This window comes from Salvelinus namaycush, chromosome 1 (assembly GCF_016432855.1).
Source record: "Salvelinus namaycush isolate Seneca chromosome 1, SaNama_1.0, whole genome shotgun sequence".
In the NCBI taxonomy this organism is placed as follows: Eukaryota; Metazoa; Chordata; class Actinopteri; order Salmoniformes; family Salmonidae; genus Salvelinus; species Salvelinus namaycush.
In genome coordinates this window covers 35,524,924-35,548,514 of record NC_052307.1, presented here as the reverse complement: position 1 = coordinate 35,548,514, position 23,591 = coordinate 35,524,924, and the positions used below count along the sequence as shown (strand labels likewise).

The window sequence follows — 23,591 nt, the reverse complement described above, 5'->3', positions numbered from 1 at the left end:
CTCATCTATATTATTCGTGGCTGTCTATTTACCACTACAAACCGATGCTGGCACTAAGACCGCACTCAAGCTGTATAAGGCAATAAGCAAACAAGAACATGCTCATCCAGAAGCAGCGCTCCTAGTGGCCGGGAACTTTAATGCAGGCAAACTTAAATCCGTTTTTCCTCATTTCTACCAGCATGTGACATGTGCAACCCGAGGAACACAAACTCTAGACCACCTTTACGCCACACACAGAGATGCATACAAAGCTCTTCACCACCCTCCATTTGGCAAATCTGATCATAATTATATCCTCTTGATTCCTGCTTACAAGCAAAAACTAAAGCAGGAAGTACTAGTGACTTGCTCAATACGGAAGTGGTCAGATGATGTGGATACTAAGCTACGGGACTGCTTTGCTAGCACAGACTGGAATATGTTCCGGGATTCATCAAATGGCATTGAGGAGCATAATACCTCAGTCATCGGCTTCATCAATAAGTGCATTGACAACGTCATCCCCATAGTGACCGTACGTACAAATCCCAACCAGAAGTCATGGATTACAGGCAACATCCACTTCGAGCTAAAAGCTAGAGCTGCCGCTTTCAAGGAGTGGGACACTAATCCGGACGCTTATAAGAAATCCCGCTATGCCCTCAGACGAACCATCAAACAAGCAAAGTGTCAATACAGGATTAAGATTGAATCCTACTTCACCGGCTCTGACTCTCGTCGGATGTGGCAGGGCTTGAAAACTATTAAGGACTACAGTGGTTCCTTCTTTAATAGTTGCGTCATACTGCAGCACACCTTGCGGGCCGCCGCAGAATTCTATGGCACATTATTTATTTTCCAGCCATTGTTACCATTAATGCAAGTTAGTGGTAGTTTGACCACCAGAGGGCATCTTTGAGAAGAATTTGATAGCCTTCAATATTGGCTGTACTAGAGAATTTCAAACCTTTTTTATAAGAACATAGTATATGGGATTGATTTTAAGAAATGTAGCTTACTTAATTTGGTTAATATTATGGTGTTTCCATTCCAAAAATGTAACTCTCATGGTTTCCGTTAGGATGGAACGGAAAATATGGTGCTGTACAACGTGACGGTCGGGAGTAGGCTACAGTACTAAGAGCATAACATTCCCACACCCTAATTGTAGTCTAACCAATACCCAAATGGAGATTCAGTGAAAATACAAATCTCATTGATTTATCAAGACCTGTCCCCATGCTTGTCTCAGAGCAGCGTGAATCGGTGCTGAAATATTTGACCACAGCGGAAGGCTATTGCTTCAAATCCTATTGCTTCTAACTTCCATATGCGTTTTAAATAAATAATACCTACACCACTTTTAACAGCATATTACTCAACACTATTGAGACTCATACTGTAGGCGACATATCTACAAATATTTTTTTCATTGACGTGACTCTCCGCCAATAATTACATTTAGAGGATTGGAGGATTCTAAATTAATATCTAATGGGTATTTTTCGTTTGGGACTGTAGTAATGCCTCTTGCACTGAGATGCAATGCCTTAGACCACTGCACCACTCGGGAGCCATGATCAATATCAGGGGCGGCAGCATAGCCTAGTGGTTAGAGCGTTGGACTAGTAACCGAAGGTTGCAAGATTGAATCCCCGAGCTGACAAGGTACAAATCTGTCATTCTGCCCCTGAACAAGGCAGTTAACCCACTGTTCCTAGGCCGTCATTGAAATTAAGAATTTGTTCTTAACTGACTTGCCTAGTTAAATAAAGGTCAAATAAAAAAATGACCTATATATATTGTCCTGCTAATAGCCCATCCTAGAAACGTTGTTTGCAGAATTCACAGGCTGCTACGCTTGTGAAAAACAGGGTTAATAATAATAATACTTTTCCCCCTTTCCACTTGCTAAAGGTTCCAATTGATAATGTTTTATTTGATCAATTAGTATATTTGAGTTTAACCACAATATTTGTTGTATTATTTGTCTTTTCTGGTGGATTAAACTGAAATTGCAACCAATAACGGCCGGTTGTGATACAGCCAACCTAACTAAGAAATACATTTGACGACACAATTCTCCCCCTACCCTCCTCCTTGGCAGGAGTCTATTGTTCTGCTAATAGCCCATAATGGCGCTGTACAACGTGACCGGCCGGGAGTAGGCTACTGTAATACAGTAAGAGCAAAATAATCCTAACATTTGCACACCCTAATTGTAGTCTAACAAATACAAAAACGGAGATTCGGTGAAAATCAGAATCTTGTTGATTTATCAAGACCAGTCCCCATGCTTGTCTCAGAGCAGCGCTGTCTTGACCTCTGAATGCTGTCTCTTCCATTCATTTTGAAAGATTATTTTCCAGTAAGTAACAATTTGTTCCAATATTTCTGTCATGTTTTGTCTTTTGATTATTATGTCTTGTCCCTGTGCTTCCCTTCCATTTGTCTCCCTCTGCTGGTCTTAGTAGGTTCTTTCCCTCTCTCTTCCCCTCCCTCTCTTCCTCTCTCGCTCTCTCTCTATCGTTCCGTTCCTGCTCCCAGCTGTTCCTCATTCTCCTAACTACCTCATTTAATCTTTCACACCTGTCCCCTATTTTGCCCTCTGATTAGAGTTCCTATTTCTCCCTCTGTTTTCCGCTTCTGTCCTTGTCGGATCTTTGTTTGATGTTTGCTGTTCCGTGTCCTGGTTCCGCCCTGTCGTGTTTTTGCCTTCATCAGATGCTGCGTGTGAGCAGGCGTCCTGGTTCCGCCCTGTCGTGTTTTTGCCTTCATCAGATGCTGCGTGTGAGCAGGTGTCATCTAAGATATATCCAGGAGTACCGTTTTGTTTAAGTTTGGAATAAAGACTCTGTTTTTGTTAAGTCGCTTTTGGGTCCTCATTCATCTGCATAACAGAAAGATCCGACCAGTATGGACCCAGCGACTACGGATTCTCGCAACACTGCCATCGAGATCCAGGGAGCAATGCTCGGCAGACACGAGCAGGAATTGTCTGCTGCTCGTCATGCCGTTGAGACCCTGGCCGCTCAGGTTTCCAACCTCTCAGGACAGTTTCAGAGTCTTCGTCTCGTGCCACCTGTTACTTCCTGGTCTTCCGAGTCTTCGGAACCTAGGGTTAATAACCCACCATGTTACTCTGGGCAACCCACTGAGTGCCGCTCCTTTCTGACCCAGTGTGATATTGTGTTTTCTCTCCAGCCCAACACATACTCACGAGAGAGAGCTCGGATCGCCTACGTCATATCACTCCTTACTGGTCGGGCTCGGGAGTGGGGCACAGCTATCTGGGAGGCAAGGGCTGAGTGTACTAACGATTATCAGAGCTTTAAAGAGGAGATGATACGGGTTTTTGATCGTTCAGTTTTTGGGAAGGAGGCTTCCAGGGTCCTGGCTTCCCTATGTCAAGGTGATCGATCCATAACGGATTACTCTATAGAGTTTCGCACTCTTGCTGCATCCAGTGACTGGAACGAGCCGGCGTTGCTCGCTCGTTTTCTGGAGGGACTTCACGCTGAGGTTAAGGATGAGATTCTCTCCCGGGAGGTTCCTTCCAGCGTGGACTCTTTGATTGCACTCGCCATCCGCATAGAACGACGGGTAGATCTTCGTCACCGAGCTCGTGGAAGAGAGCTCGCGTTAACGGTGTTTCCCCTCTCCGCATCTCAACCATCTTCTCCCATCAGCTCAGAGACTGAGCCCATGCAGCTGGGAGGTATTCGCATCTCGACTAAGGAGAGGGAACGGAGAATCACCAACCGCCTTTGTCTCTATTGCGGTTCTGCTGGACATTTTGTCATGTCATGTCCAGTAAAAGGCCAGAGCTCATCAGTAAGCGGAGGGCTACTGGTGAGCGCTACTACTCAGGTCTCTCCATCAAGATCCTGTACTACCTTGTCGGTCCATCTACGCTGGACCGGTTCGGCTGCTTCCTGCAGTGCCTTGATAGACTCTGGGGCTGAGGGTTGTTTTATGGACGAAGCATGGGCTCGGAAACATGACATTCCTCTCAGACAGTTAGGGAAGCCCACGCCCATGTTCGCCTTAGATGGTAGTCTTCTCCCCAGTATCAGATGTGAGACACTACCTTTAACCCTCACAGTATCTGGTAACCACAGTGAGACCATTTCCTTTTTGATTTTTCGTTCACCTTTTACACCTGTTGTTTTGGGTCATCCCTGGCTAGTATGTCATAATCCTTCTATTAATTGGTCTAGTAATTCTATCCTATCCTGGAACGTTTCTTGTCATGTGAAGTGTTTAATGTCTGCTATCCCTCCTGTGTCTTCTGTCCCCTCTACTCAGGAGGAACCTGGTGACTTGACAGGAGTGCCGGAGGAATATCATGATCTGCGCACGGTCTTCAGTCGGTCCAGAGCCAGCTCCCTTCCTCCTCACCGGTCGTATGATTGTTGTATTGATCTCCTTCCGGGGACCACTCCCCCTCGGGGTAGACTTTACTCTCTGTCGGCTCCCGAACGTAAGGCTCTCGAGGATTATCTGTCTGTTTCTCTCAACGCCGGTACCGTGGTGCCTTCTTCCTCTCCCGCCGGAGCGGGGTTTTTCTTTGTTAAGAAGAAGGACGGTACTCTGCGCCCCTGTGTGGATTATCGAGGGCTGAATGACATAACGGTTAAGAATCGTTATCCGCTTCCCCTTATGTCGTCAGCCTTCGAGATGCTGCAGGGAGCCAGGTTCTTTACTAAGTTGGACCTTCGTAACGCTTACCATCTCGTACGCATCAGAGAGGGGGACGAGTGGAAAACGGCGTTTAACACTCCGTTAGGGCATTTTGAATACCGGGTTCTGCCGTTCGGTCTCTCTAATGCTCCAGCGGTCTTTCAGGCATTAGTCAATGATGTACTGAGAGACATGCTGAACATCTTTGTTTTCGTTTACCTTGACGATATCCTGATTTTTTCACCGTCACTCGAGATTCATGTTCAGCACGTTCGACGTGTACTCCAGCGCCTTTTAGAGAATTGTCTCTACGTGAAGGCTGAGAAGTGCGCCTTTCATGTCTCCTCTGTCACTTTTCTTGGTTCTGTTATTTCCGCTGAAGGCATTCAGATGGATCCCGCTAAGGTCCAGGCTGTCAGCGATTGGCCCGTCCCTAAGTCACGTGTCGAGTTGCAGCGCTTTCTCGGTTTCGCTAATTTCTATCGGCGTTTCATTCGTAATTTCGGTCAAGTGGCTGCCCCTCTCACAGCTCTGACTTCTGTCAAGACTTGCTTTAAGTGGTCCGGTTCCGCCCAGGGAGCTTTTGATCTCCTCAAGAAGCGTTTTACATCCGCTCCTATCCTTGTTACTCCTGACGTCACTAAACAATTTATTGTCGAGGTTGACGCTTCAGAGGTGGGCGTGGGAGCCATTCTGTCCCAGCGCTTCCAGTCTGACGATAAGGTTCATCCTTGCGCTTACTTTTCTCATCGCCTGTCGCCATCGGAACGCAACTATGATGTGGGTAACCGCGAACTGCTCGCTATCCGCTTAGCCATAGGCGAATGGCGACAGTGGTTGGAGGGGGCGACCGTTCCTTTTGTCGTTTGGACTGACCATAAGAACCTTGAGTACATCCGTTCTGCCAAACGACTTAATGCACGTCAAGCTCGTTGGGCGTTGTTTTTCGCTCGTTTCGAGTTCGTGATTTCCTATCGCCCGGGGAATAAGAACACCAAGCCTGATGCCTTATCCCGTCTCTTTAGTTCTTCTGTGGTTTCTACCGACCCCGAGGGGATTCTCCCTGAAGGGCGTGTTGTCGGGTTGACTGTCTGGGGAATTGAGAGACAGGTAAAGCAAGCGCTCACTCACACTGCGTCGCCGCGCGCTTGTCCTAGTAACCTTCTGTTTGTTCCTGTCCCTACTCGTCTGGCTGTTCTTCAGTGGGCTCATTCTGCCAAGTTAGCTGGCCACCCCGGTGTTCGGGGTACGCTTGCTTCTATTCGCCAGCGGTTTTGGTGGCCTACTCAGGAGCGGGACACGCGCCGTTTCGTGGCTGCTTGTTCGGACTGCGCGCAGACTAAGTCAGGTAACTCTCCTCCTGCCGGTCGTCTCAGACCGCTTCCCATTCCTTCTCGACCATGGTCTCACATCGCCTTAGACTTTATTACCGGTCTGCCTTCGTCTGCGGGGAAGACTGTGATTCTTACGGTTATCGATAGGTTCTCTAAGGCGGCACATTTCATTCCCCTCGCTAAGCTTCCTTCCGCTAAGGAGACGGCACAAATCATCATTGAGAATGTGTTCAGAATTCATGGCCTCCCGTTAGACGCCGTTTCAGACAGAGGTCCGCAATTCACGTCACAGTTTTGGAGGGAGTTCTGTCGTTTGATCGGTGCTTCCGTCAGTCTCTCTTCCGGGTTTCATCCCCAGTCTAACGGTCAAGCAGAAAGGGCCAATCAGTCGATTGGTCGCATTTTACGCAGCCTTTCGTTTCGAAACCCTGCGTCTTGGGCAGAACAGCTCCCCTGGGCTGAGTACGCTCACAACTCGCTTCCTTCGTCTGCTACAGGGCTATCTCCGTTTCAGAGTAGTCTTGGTTACCAGCCTCCTCTGTTCTCGTCCCAGCTCGCCGAGTCCAGCGTTCCCTCCGCTCAGGCTTTTGTCCAACGTTGTGAGCGCACTTGGAGGAGGGTCAGGTCTGCACTTTGCCGTTACAGGGCGCAGACTGTGAGAGCCGCCAATAAACGTAGGATTAAGAGTCCTAGGTATTGTCGCGGTCAGAGAGTGTGGCTTTCCACTCGTAACCTTCCCCTTACGACAGCTTCTCGCAAGTTGACTCCGCGGTTCATTGGTCCGTTCCGTGTCTCTCAGGTCGTCAATCCTGTCGCTGTGCGACTGCTTCTTCCGCGACATCTTCGTCGCGTCCACCCTGTCTTCCATGTCTCTTGTGTCAAGCCTTTTCTTCGCGCTCCCGTTCGTCTTCCCTCCCCCCCCCCCGTCCTTGTCGAGGGCGCACCTATTTACAAGGTACGGAAGATCATGGACATGCGTTCTCGGGGACGTGGTCACCAGTACTTAGTGGATTGGGAGGGTTACGGTCCTGAGGAGAGGAGTTGGGTTCCATCTCGGGACGTGCTGGACCGTTCGTTGATTAATGATTTCCTCCGTTGCCGCCAGGGTTCCTCCTCGAGTGCGCCAGGAGGCGCTCGGTGAGTGGGGGGGTACTGTCATGTTTTGTCTTTTGATTATTATGTCTTGTCCCTGTGCTTCCCTTCCATTTGTCTCCCTCTGCTGGTCTTAGTAGGTTCTTTCCCTCTCTCTTCCCCTCCCTCTCTTCCTCTCTCGCTCTCTCTCTATCGTTCCGTTCCTGCTCCCAGCTGTTCCTCATTCTCCTAACTACCTCATTTAATCTTTCACACCTGTCCCCTATTTTGCCCTCTGATTAGAGTTCCTATTTCTCCCTCTGTTTTCCGCTTCTGTCCTTGTCGGATCTTTGTTTGATGTTTGCTGTTCCGTGTCCTGGTTCCGCCCTGTCGTGTTTTTGCCTTCATCAGATGCTGCGTGTGAGCAGGCGTCCTGGTTCCGCCCTGTCGTGTTTTTGCCTTCATCAGATGCTGCGTGTGAGCAGGTGTCATCTAAGATATATCCAGGAGTACCGTTTTGTTTAAGTTTGGAATAAAGACTCTGTTTTTGTTAAGTCGCTTTTGGGTCCTCATTCATCTGCATAACAATTTCTGTCATTCAGTGATATTTATTCCCATAGTAATTCGTTATGGATCCATAAGGAAATACACATCTGCATTTTGAAAGAGTATTTTTTAATCATTATTTTATTAACGAAAGCATAAAGATGCTGATGAAGAAATACAGTACTGTACAGTATATACTTTATCCAAAATGTTGCGGTTGCATGAGGTCACCCACACGCACTTTAAACATTTGGATAATAAAGCATTTAATGCATTTTGAAGATAGAGGCCACCTGCGTTTGTTCATTAGGCTACTGTGCAGTCTGACAAGTTAACATAGCCTACAGTACATACTGTAGTAAACATGGTAAAGTGGCTAATTCCTTACACAAGGGAGAGCAGTCCATGTCCAGACTTTCCTCGGTGACCTCAAGTACTCATTAACTCTGTCTTTAATGCTTTTTCGGGTTGCATCAGTCATGGACAGAAACTTCTGAGACACAGTATTAATGATGAACACCCGGAGGTTCACTGGTAAGCCACATTTGCCTCGGGATCCATCCCAGTTGGTATTCTGTGTCCACTCGTGGTATCTCTCTTTGGTTACACATCCTTAGAATAGCAGAACAGCATAACGGTCCGGATGGCCCTTGCTGTGCCTGGTCAGAAGTTGGTCAAGTTCTGCTGTCAGAAGAGGAATGGAAATGTCAGGGTGAACCGATGACCTGGTGAACCCGCCAGGTATGTTGACTCTGCCTGTCGGAGGTGGAGTTCCAGAGTTAACAGGTGTGCCTGGCATGGATTGTGACTCCATCTCATTCCTCGCCCTCTTCAACGCGTCATTCTCCACCAATGCCACCTGACTCTGCCAGTGACGAGTGACTCTCTGCCAATACCGCCTGGCTCTGGACCAATGTATCAGCTGTCACCCGTATCTCTGCCCTCAGATAATGTACAGTGGGGCAAAAAAGTATTTAGTCAGCCACCAATTGTGCAAGTTCTCCCACTTAAAAAGATGAGAGAGGCCTGTAATTTTCATCATAGGTACACTTCAACTATGACAGACAAAATGAGGGAAAAAAATCCAGAAAATCACATTGTATGATTTTTTTATGAATTTATTTGCAAATTATGGTGGAAAATAAGTATTTGGTCAATAACAAAAGTTTATCTCAATACTTTGTTATATACCCTTTGTTGGCAATGACAGAGGTCAGTGTCAGTGTCTTAGACCGCTGTGCCACTCGGGCACTGTACAACGTGACCGGTCGGGAGTAGGCTACAGTACTACAGTAAGAGCAAAATAATAATAATAACATTTCCACACCCTAATTGTAGTCTAAGTTTCTCTTAGAAAAAAAACCTTAGTGTAACAACAGTTTTAGAAGGTAATACTGTCGAGTTGTAACAAAAAAAAATTTAAAATCCGGGTGTGTGCGTGCAGGACAGAGGAATAGCAATTCTTACACCATTGTTCTAAATTCCGTCACCTTCTTCATCCTCATCATTCAGTTCATTGAAATTCAATTTTGAAGTTGTGCACAATTATCAGTTTCTATTTGGTTTATGTCGCCCATTCATTGTCAGTTAGAGATGCAGTAGCACCTTGGACCCAAAAGCACAAAAGCATAATCAGTGCTCTAACTCCCCCTTGCGCTGGTCTGGAGCATTGAAGTAGTGACGCAGGGTACCGTACTAAACCACAAATTACCTCTAAGTTCTGCAGCATAATCACAAAACTTTTAGTTGAGCAACCACTGTACAAATTGAAACCCAGCCGTAAGCTGCCATGTGACGTGAGCCTACCAGATGAGCTAAATGCCTTTAATGCTCGCTTCGAGGCAAGCAACACTGAAGCATGCATGAGAGCACGACTGACTGTTCTAGACGACTGTGTGATAATGCTCTCAGTAGATGATGTGAGCAAGACCTGTAAACAGGTTAACATTCACAAAGCCCGCGGAGCAAGACGGATTACCAGGATGTGTACTCAAACGATGCGCGGATGAACTGGCAAGTGTGTTCACTGACATTTTCAACCTCTCCCTGACCGAGTCTGTAATAGCTACATGTTTCAAGCAGACCGCCATAGTCCCTGTGCCCAAGGAAGCGAAGGTAACCTGCCTAAATGATTACCGCCCTGAAGCACTCACGTCGGTAGTCTTGAAGGGCTTTGAAACGCTAGTCATAGCTCACATCAAATGCATCCTCCCGGAAACCCTAGACCCACTCCAATTCTCATACCGCCCCAACAGATCCACAGATGACGCAATCTCAATCGCACTCCACACTGTCCTTTCCCACCTGGACAAAAGGAACACCTATGTGAGAATGCTGTTCATTGAACAGCTCAGCATCCAACACCATAGTGCCCACAGACCTCATCACTAAACTAAGGACCCTGGGACTAAACACCTCCCTCTGCAACTGGATCCTGTACTTCCTGACGGGCCACCCCCAGGTGGTAAGGGTAGTTAACAACATGTCTGTTACGCTGATCCTCAACCCTGGGGCGCCTCAGGGGTGTGTGCTCAATCCGCTCCTGTACTCCCTGTTCACAAACGACTGCGTTGCCAAATACGACTCCAACACCGTCATTAAGTTTGCTGAGGACACGGTGGCGGTAGGCCTGATCACTGAGACAGATGAGACAGCCTATATGGAGGAGGTCAGAGATCTGGCAGTGTGGTTCCAGGACAACCACCTCTCCATCAATGTGAGCAAGACATAGGAGCTGATCATGGACTACAGGAAAAGGTGGGCCGAACAGGCCCTCATTAATATCGATGGAGCTGTAGTGGAGCGGGTCGAGAGTTTCAAGTTCCTTGGTGTCCTCATCACCAACGAACCCTCATGGTCCAAACACACCAAGACAGTCGTAAAGAGGGCACGACAACACTTTTTTCCCACTCAGGAGACTGAGCCACTTTACCATGTTTACTACAGTATGTACTGTAGGCTATGTTAACTTGTCAGACTGCACAGTAGCCTAAAGATTTGGCATGGGTCCCCAGTTCCTCAAAAGGTTCCACAGCTGAACCATCGAGAGCATCCTGACAGGTTACATCACCGCCTGGTATGGTAACTGCTCGGCATCTGACCGTAAGGCACTACAGAGGGTAGTGTGTACGACCCAGTACATCACTGGGGCCAATCTTCCTGCCACATCCAGGTCTTATATACTAGGCGGTGTCAGAGGAAAGCCCCAAAAATTGCCAAAGACTCGTCACCCAAGTTATAGAGTGTTTTCTCTACTGTTTTCTCCGCCCGGCAAGCGGTACAGGAGCACCAAGTCTAGGACCAAAAGGCTCCTTAACAGCTCTCTACCTCCAAGCCATAAGACTGCTGAACAATTAACCAAATGGCCACCGGATTATTTACATTGACACCCCATTTGTTTTTTACACTGCTGCTTGTTTATTATCTATGCAAAGTCACTTTACCCCTACTTACATGTACAAATTACCTTGACTAACCTGTACCCCCGCACATTGACACGGTACCGGTACCCCCTGTATATAGCCTCGTTATTTTATTTTTTAAATTTTTATAATTTTTTACTTTAGTTTATGTAAATATTTTCTTAACTCTTTCTTGAACTGCACTGTTGGTTAAGGGCTTGTAAGTAAGCATTTCATGGTAAGGTTTACACATGTTGTATTCGGCGCATGTGACAAATAAAGTTTGATTTGATTTGGAGTTCTGCTGGTTTTCTGTTCTACCTGATAGTTAATTGCACCCACCTGGTGTCCGAGGTCTAAATCAGTCCCTGATTAGAGATCATCCTATATTCTATATTCTATATGCTATATTCTATATTCTATATGCTATGTTGTATTTGATTCTGTTTAAGAAGCATAATTTCTATCGCTTCCTTGTCTAGCTACTGCGTAGTGAGAGGGCATATGGATTCCATGTGTGGAATCATGGGCCTGCATATTTATTGTGGGAAAATTACATAATGACATTTTGATTATGATCATCTAAGACTTGATGCAGTACATGGGATGAAAGGGGGATACCTAGTCAATTGTACAACTGAGTGCCTTCAACTGAAATGTGTCTTCAGCATTTAACCCAGCCTCTCTGAATCCGAGAGGTGCAGGGGCCTGCCTTAATCAACATCCACGTCTTCGGGCACACAGGTAACAGTGGTTTAACTGCCTTGCTCAGAGGCAGAAAGAAAGATTTTTACCTCGATTTTGTCCCTACGTTATATCGGCATTGAACACGTCAGCCTCCCTAGGAGAGGAGGTGACCTCGACAATGTATTGTTAAAACGAGAGGCTGCCTGGATCTTTAATTTAAAAACTCTTGCTCCCTTCAGTCTCATCATAGACTTTGATTCTGAAGCCATTCTTGTGATTTTGCTATTCATTGAAAATGTTTGTAGCCCTATGTAGCCATATTGCATCTATGATCGTATACTATCCATTTATGTTTCTTTTATGTTCTATTTATATCTGTAAATTAACCAATGATATCAAGCCACACCCGGCAAAGATTACAGACACCTGTGTGTGTCCTTTGACACTATATAAACTAGTGACCCGCAGTGTTTGTCATTATACCCTGATGAAGACAGCTTGTCTGTCGAAATGTTGGTTATTAGGTTAATCAGTTATTGCATCTGAGCTCCAAGAGTGTGCGGTTCTCCTTTTCTTTTTCTAGTGTTCTACTCTGCTCGCCAGCAACTCATCCAAACAGGTGTGCGTTTCTTTCACCTCCAGATGAACATGATAAAACTCTACATGTTATCTGTTCCCATTAAATAACCTGGCATATTTATCCTTATGCTAACCTGAGCAGGTGGCAGTGATTATTTCCTGTAACAAATTCTCTATCAGCCTATCAAAGATTTTAGACTTTATATCAACAAACCAATGGTATTTCTTAAAATAAGTCAACATGGTCACCAGAGGGACCTTGTAAAACTCCAAATTCAAAGTTTACTTTTGTTCCACTTGTTCTGTCTCATGTGTAGAGTGCCAATATTGCATGAAGCATCCTTGACTGGCTACAAACGTAAGAAACAATTCTGAAGGCACATTTTCGCGTATGACAAAATCCTACGTTTTTCATGTGCTTTTCCGAAAATAAAATAAAAGGAGGTCCGTACAACATCTAATTTTATCGTACGTCGTAAAAAGGCTTATGGACTTGTCAAATAGCTGTCATGTACAGTCATCATCATTGGTTCCTGGTGGCAAACACCGCTAAAGCGGTTGACTCTAAAACGACAGGGCACTTTAACCGTGGGTTTGAGCCGTCCTTGCATCAAGCATTTTTGTTAAGGAAAAAACTGTTCACTGCTGGACCTCGTTGTTTGATTCAAATAACACGTGACAAAGTGGAGAATTATAATAATGCATATGAAACGTTGTACATGTATCATTACCGGTCAAAAGTTTTAGAACACCTACTCATTCAAGGTTTTTCTTTGTTTTTAGTATTTTCTACATTGTGGAATAATAGTAAAGACATCAAAACTATGAAATAACACATCATGTAGTAACCAAAAAAGTGTTCAACAAATCGAAATATATTTTATATTTGAGATTCTTCAAATAGCCACCCTTTGCCTTGATGATAGCTTTGCACACTCTTGGCATTCTCTCAACCAGCTTTACGAGGTAGTCACCTGGAATGCATTTCAATTAACAGGTGTGCCTTCTTAAAAGTTAATTTGTGGAATTTCTTGTGACAAGGTAGGGGTGGTATACAGAAGATAGCCCTATTTGGTAAAAGACCAAGTCCATATTGTGGCAAGAGCTCAAATAAGCAAAGATATGATGGTCAGTCAATACGGAACATTTCAAGAACTTTTAAAGTTTCTACAAGTCCACCCGCAAAGCACTATGATAAAACTGGCTCTCATGAGGACCGCCACAGGAATAGAAGACCCAGAGTTACCTCTGCTGCAGAGGATAAGTTCACTAGAATTACCAGCCTCAGAAATTGCCGACCAAATAAATGCTTCACGGAGTTCAAGTAACGGACACATCTCAACATCAACTGTTCAGAGGAGACCGTGTGAATCAGGCCTTCATGGTCGAATTGCTGCAAAGAAACCACTACTAAAGGACACCAATAAGAAGAAAAGACTTACTTGGGCCAAGAAACACAAGCAATGGAATCTAGACCGGTGGAAATTTGTCCCTTGGTCTGGAGTCCAAATTAGAGATTTTTTGTTCCAACCGCCGTGTCAGTGTGAGACGCGGTGTGGGTGAACGGATGCTCTCCACGTGTGTATTTCCCACTGTAAAGCATGGAGGAGGTGTTATGGTGTGGGGGTGCTTTGCTGGTGACACTGTCTGTGATTTATTTAGAATTCACGGCACACTTAACCAGCATGGCTACCACAGCATTCTGCAGCGATACGCCATCCCATCTGGTTTGGGCTTGTTGAGACTATCATTTGTTTTTTCAACAGGACAATGACCCAACACACCTCCAGGCTGTGTAAGGGCTAATTTACCAAGAAGGCGAGTGATGGAATGCTGCATCAGATGACTTGGCCTCCACAATCCCCCGACCTCAATCAAATTGAGATAGCTTGGGATGAGTTGGACCGCAGAGTGAAGGAAAAGCAGCCAACAAGTGCTTAGCATATGTGGGAACGCCTTCAAGACTGTTGGAAAAACATTCCATGTGAAGCTGGTTGAGAGAATGCCAAGAGTGTGCAAAGCTATCATCAAGGCAAAGGGTGGCTATTTGAAGAATCTCAAATATAACATATATTTTGATTATTTCAACACTTTTTTGGTTACTCCATGATTCCATATGTGTTATTTCATAGCTTTGATGTTTTCACTGTTATTCTACAATGTAAAAAATACAAAAAATAAAGAAAACCCCTTGAATGAGTAAGTGTTCTAAAACTTTTGACCGGTAGTGTACATATACAACGTTTCATATGCATTATTATAATCAAATTTAAAAAATACCGGTAGTGTAAGTGTAGGCCTACATGTCTATGCTATATATGAAAGGGATAATCAACAAGGGGCTAAATGTGCCAGGTTATCTAATGGGAACAGCTAACGTAGCGTTTGGTCACGTGCAACTATGTCAAGAATTGTAATTGGCTGATGCATATTTTGAGACGGAGAAAGAGTTTCAATTCAAACTTTTTCTAATGTTCGCAAGTATGGACCCCATATGTTCAGTCCAATTAAGACCCATCAGGCTGGTGTCAGAGAGAGACGTGCGCAACAGACTAGGGCTGTGCCCCAAATGGCACCCTATGCTCTACTTTTGACCAGAGCCCATAGTGCACTATGCAGGGAATAGGGCACCATTTGGGACGTATCCTAGAGCAGGTTGTGTTGATTAGAGGCTTACACTTCACTTCTGTTTCCTGGAGGGATTTCCGGGAAAACAAAGCTGATGTGACACCTCGTCTGGAATGTGTTCTGATTAGTGGCTTCTCAAAAGGAGTCGTCGTCTTTCTGGTATTCATGAAGGTCCCTTTGCAGTAAAGCCTGTTTAATTACTTCTGGAAGTTCATATTTGTGTGATTGCTGTGCTGTGAAATTGTTGTGGGACTGATAATGGGGGAAATGAAAGTCAGAACTTTTACTATTTCCGCTCTGTGTGATTCAGGCAGTGCATGGGAAAAGTATGAGGGAATAGTTCACTCTTTGACTTTATGCTACATCCACTACTTAGTAAGAGGCCAGCTAGCTAATTGATTTGAGAGATGAGAATGGGGCGTTATCTAGCAATAACAAAAAGTAAAGTGCCTGTTCTTCTCCTTCAATATTTTGACACAGTGGGTAGATCATACCTGGGATGTTTTAGGTGGTAGGAGGACAGTGGGCAAAAATATGTTGTTGCTAAATACTGAGTTATTGTCATTCAATCAATTCTTTAGAAAATGGATACCATGAGCTCCAACCCAAGCACTGTATTTTAATAATGTTATGCTAATTACCAAAATGTAGCAAATTGCACTAACTAAGCATGACAATTGCACTGGATTTGGAGGAAATGGGTTGTTGTAATACTAGGTTAGGCTACTGTCACGGCAGCCTTCCCTCTCTTCACTATAAGAGAGGGTGAAACAGGGATCGGACCAACACGCAGCGTAGCCAGTGCTCAACATGTTTAATTAAACAAAAACAGTGAACACTTACAACGAACAAAATAACAAAATGTGGCAAACTGTATTCTGCACCAGATAGGACTGTTTCAAACACAGAGACAGGAAACAACCACCCACAATCCCTAACACAAAACAAGCCACCTATATATGATTCTCAATCAGGGACAACGATTGACAGCTGTCTCTGATTGAAAACCATATTAGGCTGGACACAGAAACAGACAAACTAGACACACAACATAGAATTCCCACCCAGCTCACGTCCTGACCAACACTAAACAAGCAAAACACATAAGAACTATGGTCAGGACGTGACAGTACCCCCCCCCCCCCCCCCGAGGTGCGGACTCCGAACGCACCCCTAAAACTCAAGGGGAGGGTCTGGGTGGGCATCTGTCCGCGGTGGCGGCTCCGGCGGTGGACGAGGACACCACTCCACCACTGTCTTTGTCCCCCTCCTTAGCGTCCTTTGAGTGGCGACCCTCGCCCCCGACCATGGTCCAGGAACCTTCACCAAGGCCCCTCCTAAATATAGACAACTCAGGACAGAGGGGTAGCTCAGGACAGAGGGGTAGCTCAGGACAGAGGGGTAGCTCAGGACAGAGGGGTAGCTCAGGACAGAGGGGTAGCTCAGGACAGAGGGGTAGCTCAGGACAGAGGGGTAGCTCAGGACAGAGAGGTAGCTCAGGACAGAGAGGTAGCTCAGGACAGAGAGGTAGCTCAGGACAGAGAGGTAGCTCAGGACAGAGAGGTAGCTCAGGACAGAGAGGTAGCTCAGGACAGAGAGGTAGCTCAGGACTGAAGGACAGCTCCGGACAGAGAGGCAGCTCCGGACTGAATGGTTGCTCCGGACTAGATGCAGCTCATGACTGGAGGGCAGCTCATGACTGGCGGGCAGCTCATGACTGGCGGGCAGCTCATGACTGGCTGGCGTCTCTGGCAGCTCCTGACTGGCTGGCGGCTCTGGCAGCTCCTGACTGGCTGGCGGCTCTGGCAGCTCCTGACTGGCTGGCGGCTCTGGCAGCTCCTGACTGGCTGGCGGCTCTGGCGGCTTCTGACTGGCTGGCGGCTCCTGACTGGCTGGCGGCTCTGGCGGCCCCTGACTGGCTGGCGGCTCTGGCGGCCCCTGACTGGCTGGCGGCTCTGGCGGCTCCTGACTGGCTGGCGGCTCTGGCGGCTCCTGACTGACGGACGGCTCCTGACTGACGAACGGCTCTGACGGCTCGGGACAGACGGGCGGCTCTAACGGCTCGGGACAGACGGGCGCTGGGCGCTGGGCAGACGGATGGCTCAGATGGCGCTGGGCAGACGGATGGCTCAGATGGCGCTGGGCAGACGGATGGCTCAGATGGCGCTGGGCAGACGGATGGCTCAGATGGCGCTGGGCAGACGGATGGCTCAGATGGCGCTGGGCAGACGGATGGCTCAGATGGCGCTGGGCAGACGGATGGCTCAGATGGCGCTGGGCAGACGGATGGCTCAGATGGCGCTGGGCAGACGGATGGCTCAGACGGCGCTGGGCAGGCAGGCAGCTCAGACGGCGCTGGGCAGACGAGCAGTGCAGACGGCGTTGAGCAGACGAGCAGTGCAGGCGGGGTTGGGCAGACGGCCGACTCTGACCTGCTGAGGCGCACAGTAGGCCTGGTGCGTGGTGCTGGAACTGGTGGCACCGGACTGGAGACACGCACCTCAAGGCTAGTGCGGGGAGCAGGAACAGGGCACACTGGTTTCTCAAAGCGCACTATAGGCCTGGTGCGTGGTGCCGGAACTGGTGGTACCGGACTGAGGGCACGCACCTCAGGGCGAGTGCGGGGAGAAGGAACAGTGCATACAGGGCTCTGGAGACGCACAGGAGGCTTGGTGCGTGGTGCCGGAACTGGTGGTACTGGGCTGGAGACACGCACCACAGGGAGAGTGCGTGGAGGAGGAACAGGGCTCTGGAGAGGCACAGGAAGCCTAGTGCGTGGTGTAGGCACTGATGGTACTGGGCTGGGGCGGGAAGGTGGCGCCGGATATACCGGACCGTGCAGGCGTACTGGCTCCCTTGAGCACTGAGCCTGCCCAACCTTACCTGGTTGAATGCTCCCCGTAGCCCGACCAATGCGGGGAGGTGGAATAACCCGCACTGGGCTGTGTAGGCGAACCGGGGACACCATGCGTAAGGCTGGTGCCATGTACACCGGCCCGAGGAGACGTACTGGAGGCCAGATATGTTGAGCCGGCTTCATGGCACTTGGCTCAATGCTCAATTTAGCCCGGCCAGTGCGGGGAGGTGGAATAACCCGCACCGGGCTATGCACACGTACAGGAGACACCGTGCGCTCTTCCGCATAACACGGTGTCTGCCCGTACTCCCGCTCTCCACGGTAAGCATGGGAAGTGGGCGCAGGTCTCCTACCTGACTTCGCCACACTACCCTTTAGCCCCCCCCCCCCCCCAAGAAATTTTTGGGATTTCTTCTCGGGCTTCCTGGCCAGCCGTGTTCCCTCATAACACCGGTTCCCCTTCTCAGCTGCTTTCGCTCTCCTAGCTGCCTCCACCTGTTCCCATGGAAGGCGATCCTTACCAGCCAGGATCTCCTCCCATGTGTAGCAACCCTTTCCGTCCAATACGTCCTCCCAAGTCCATTTCTCCTGGTCCCGCTGCTGCTGCTGCTGCCGTTGCTGCCCGTTGCTACGCTGCTTGGTCCAGGTTTGGTGGGTGGTTCTGTCACGGCAGCCTTCCCTCTCTTCACTGTAAGAGAGGGTGAAACAGGGATCGGACCAACACGCAGCGTAGCCAGTGCTCAACATGTTTAATTAAACAAAAACAGTGAACACTTACAACGAACAAAATAACAAAATGTGGCAAACTGAAACAGTCCTATCTGGTGCAGAATACAAACACAGAGACAGGAAACAACCACCCACAATCCCCAACACAAAACAAGCCACCTATATATGATTCTCAATCAGGGACAACGATTGACAGCTGTCTCTGATTGAAAACCATATTAGGCTGGACACAGAAACAGACAAACTAGACACACAACATAGAATTCCCACCCAGCTCACGTCCTGACCAACACTAAACAAGCAAAACACATAAGAACTATGGTCAGGACGTGACAGCTACCTATAGACATGTGTGCATATAGGGTCTGATAACATATTGACCAATCAGTGTCTGTTAACTTCTCTACAATAAAGCACCTAGCAGTACTATAATGGCTCATATTGCTTATTTCATAAGCTTATGAACTTGATATTATCCTTTTTATTTCATAGAGCCATGGTGATGTTTTCCTACTGTAAAGGGAGTATATGGTCTCTGTCAATCCAGAGTAGAGCAGGTCTGATGTACTGTAGGATTTGAAAGCTGTTTTGTATTCATTAACTCTGTTCATACTTGTTCAGCTCATCTGCATTCTCAAGTGAATAACTGTCTACTCGTTGGGCTCCCTCCAGACGGCACCACCGCCTCCCCACATGGTACTTAACCTAACACATTATCTTCGCTCGCTACGCAATTTCACAGATTTCGATTCAAGCACTCCCGGTATTTGAACATTTGCTCTGCCTTTAAGCTATATTCCAGAGAACAATTATTACTTTTTCTTAATCTTCTGCACTTAACCGCCTGCGATGTTACCTTGCCTAGGCTGTGAAACCAATGGGTTCTGTATCAAAAGGAGACCCAGGTGGATTTGCAATTAAAAGAGCCTGGCTGAGATTGTCCTTCTCACCTCACACCTGGCCAACTGGATAGCCAACTAGCTTTATCACCATTAAAATCATAACCACCAGTGATAACAACATGCTCAGCGCTGCTTTGTCCTGCCCCGGTAATGGACAGACAAATTGTGTCGTGTTGGATTAGGCCAAGATAATCAGAGCAGAATATATATGAGGAATTGGATGTTATTGATTAGTACATGGACCCTCAATGCCACCAGGAGCACCGTGATTATAACATCTCTTATTTACCAACCAGGCTGATGAATCACAGCCACAGATAAGCAGTGCTCCAATGCCCTTGATTTAGCCAGACAGGGAGGAGACCTAGGAGGAGAGGAGAGGAGAGCTATGAGGAGAGGAGAGGAGAGCTATGAGGTGAGGAGAGGAGAGCTATGAGGTGAGGAGAGGAGAGCTATGAGGTGAGGAGAGGAGAGCTATGAGGTGAGGAGAGGAGAGCTATGAGGTGAGGAGAGCTATGAGGTGAGGAGAGGAGAGCTAGGAGGAGAGAAGAGGAGAGCTATGAGGTGAGGAGAGGAGAGCTAGGAGGAGAGGAGAGCAAGGACTGACTGTTGGCCACAGACTGAAGTCAGCCAGCAAGGTGAAGTAATACGTTGAGAATGTACTGTCACGAACTGCTGCTCATGGAACGTTTCCTTTCAATTAACCTTCCTACCTTAAAGGAAAATGGACTTCTGTCCCAATTTGTCTATGTTTAAATGTCAATAAATGTCTATTTGAATATCGCTGTGGCAAATGAATCTAGACAGCCACCTACACCTCTGTCCAGGTATTTCTCTAAGCAGAGAGAATTAATTTCAGACCCCATGGAGTGCAGTGTGATGACTAGAGATGACTACAGACAGCTGTGCTGAGGCCTCTGGGATGAGGCGGGTCTTGTCTACCTGTCAGTAATAGATTTTTTATAGGGTCAGCATGCCTATACATAATTGAACAGCGGAAGGATTACTGGGGAAATCAATGTCACAGTGGCCTCCGGTTTAAACCGACGGCAGCAAGCGATGACGTGTGGTTAGGTTTAAAATAATTGAATTGACAAGCTCTGTTCATACACTATTTATACAAAAGTATGTGGACACCCCTTCAAATTAGTGGATTCGGCTATTTCAGCCACACCAGTTACTGACAGGTGTATAAAATCTCAAATTTCTGCTCTGCTAGAGCTTCCCCGGTCAACTGTAAGTGCTATTATTGGGAAGTGGAAACGTCTAGGGGCAACAACGGCTCAGCCGCGAAGTGGTAGGCCACACAAGCTCACAGAACGTGACCGCTGATGTGCGTAGCGCGTACAAATGATCTTTCCTAGTTTCAACACTCACTACAGAGTTCCAAAATGCCTGTGGAAGCAACGTCAGCACAAGAATGGTTCGTCGGGAGCTTCATGGAATGGGTTTCCATGGCCAAGCAGCCACACACAAGCCTAAGATCACCATGCGCAATGCCAATCGTCGGCTATAAAACTCGCCGTGGTATAAAAAGCGTCGGCTGGAGTGATATGAAACTCGAGTGGTATAAAAAACGCGTTCTCTGGAGTGATGAATTACGCTTCACCATCTGGCAGTCCGATAGACGAATCTGGGTTTGACGGATGCCAGGAGAACGCTAGCTGCCCGAATGCTTAGAGCCAACTGTTAAGTTTGGTGGAGGAGGAATAATGGTCTAGAGCTGTTTTTCAGTGAAGGGAAATATTAATGCTACAGCATACAATGACATTCTAGACGAGTCTGTGCTTCCAACTTTGTGGCAACAGTTCAGGGAAGGACCTTTCCTGTATTAGCATGACAATGCCCCTGTGCACACAGAAATTATTTGTTGAGATCGGTGTGGAAGAACTTGACTGGCCTGCACAGAGCCCTGACCTCAACCCCATCGAACACCTTTAAGAGGAATTGGAACACCGACGGCGAGCCAGGCCTAATCGCTCAACATCAGTGCCCGACCTCACTAATACTATTATTGCTGAATGGAAGCAAGTCCCCACAGCAATGTTCCAACATCTAGTGGAAAGCCTTCCCAGAAGAGTGGAGGCTGTTATATCAGCAAAGGGGGGACAAACTCCATATTAATGCCCATGATTTTGGAATGAGTTGTTCGATGAGCAGGTGTCCACATACTTTTGGTCATGTAGTGTATTTACATGAGCCTTTTACTTAATTCTTGTGTGTATGGAACATTTCTGGGATCTTTTATTTCAGCTCATGAAACATGGGAACAAACTTTACATTGTGTTTATATTTTTGTTTAAGTATTGACTTAGGGGTGTGAATACCTATGTAAATGAGATATTTCTGTATTTAATGTTCAATAAATTAGCAAAACTGTCGAAAAATTATTGTGTCGATGGGTGAGAAAAATGTATACATTTAATGCATTTTGAATTCAGGCTGTAACACAACAAAATATGGAATAAGTCAATGAATTATTTCTGAAGGCATTGTATGTGAGAGGGAATCATAATACATTTGTTCCAGTGAGAAATTATTCATCACGGTTTGTTCCGAGAGAAGTATTTATGATGTTATGGATGGACTGCTCCTTTGATGCTGTTAAAGGCCTAGGCAGTCAAAAACTATTTGCCAAGAGTGTGCAAAGCTGTCACCATGGCAAAGGGTGGCTACTATGAAGAATCTCAAATATAAAATATATTTTGATTTGTTTAGCACTTTTTTGGTTACTACATGATTCCATATGTGTTATTTCATAGTGTTGATGTCTTCACTATTATTCTACAATGTAGAAAATAGTAAAAATAAAGAAAAACTCTTGACTTTTGACTGGTGCTATATATTTCCCCCTGAGGTTGGAATAATACTGTGAAATTGTGATGATAAATGCCCTTTTAGTGCAAGAGCTGTAATTTCAGCCTGTTTTGGTGGGATGGACTTTTGGCCTGCCTGGTGACTTGGCAGTACATTGGTTAATAGGCCAATAAGAAAGGGATTGCCAAACCTCTCTGCCAGTAAAAGCTAGTTTTCAGTTTTCCCCTTCCCACTCAGACCACTCCCAGACATTACTAGCTAAATTCTTGCTTGATAAATTGCTCTTTGCTAAGAAGCTATTTTTGTTTATTTTTGACAATTTTCATTGAAAACAATCACAGCTAGGGTACTTAATTATTACCCATAAATGATTTGATATTGAGATAAAAATGGCTGGATTGGTCCTTTTAAGATCCATTATTCCTACTACCGTCTTTTATGTGTTTTTAATTAAGCTAGTTAAAATCTCCTTTATCTGGGGTAAATAGTCGATGTGCCTTAGGGAATCACACACCAGTGGGCCCCATATAGACCCATATATTCCATAAGGACTCAATGCCCTTGGATTAAAGAAAAGTCACCTACCTTTCTTGTTGAGTCTGTGCATAGTGAATGTTATTGTTGGCGGGCAGTGAGCAGACAAAGCCGCTTGCTCTCTCCCACATAGATTGAAGGCACATGGAGAGTGGCAAGTCCAGACAGGCCTGGACACTATGGGGGAGAAGAGGCCTGAGAATAGTAGATGAATAACCTTGGTGGTTACAAAGACAAACACACACACACAGCTGCACGCTTCCCTGACCATGTTTTCTTTCCCTGTCCTCGTTCACTTCCTTTCATGGATCTTACTGAGACAACTGGGTTTGTGTAGGCCAGTGGTTCTCAAACTTTGACCTGCAAATGTAGCCTGTCATTACAGCCATAAACATTTCCAAACGAAAGATACATAAATACACTGTGTTTTATACCTGCATTTTGAGCTAAAAGTTATACATGTCAGCAGCCAATATCAACTAGGGATATCTTGTCACGTCTCTGGAGTCCAAAGCAAGATCATATGGCCTACCTGTATGCAGCGGCGGTTGCAGGGTTGGATGGAAAGCATGGACTGTCTGTAGCTGTGATCGGTCCAGAGAGGTTCTGATCTATGAGGTAGCAGGGTGTGGGGTATACAGCGGAGGAGTCCGCTTCTAAGTTGCAAAAATCTAAATGATATATTACATTTTTCACAGCATGGCGCTTATCCTGTTCAATAAATGGGAAAATAAAACTTAGCTCGGTTTAGAGCACTTCACTTATTCATTAACTCAAGTCTTTCGTCAAACCTTAAATCAAATAGTCTCTGTCGTGGCTAGGCTTGGCTTTAGCTTTCGGC

The 23,591-nt window shown here is 46.5% G+C and overlaps 1 protein-coding gene across 1 annotated transcript in view; it reads left to right on the top strand.

Annotated features, from left to right (window-relative positions):
* LOC120051491 (netrin receptor UNC5D-like) overlaps window positions 1-23,591 on the top strand; it is a 192,758-nt gene that overhangs the window by 116,809 nt on the left and 52,358 nt on the right. The window lies entirely within an intron of this gene.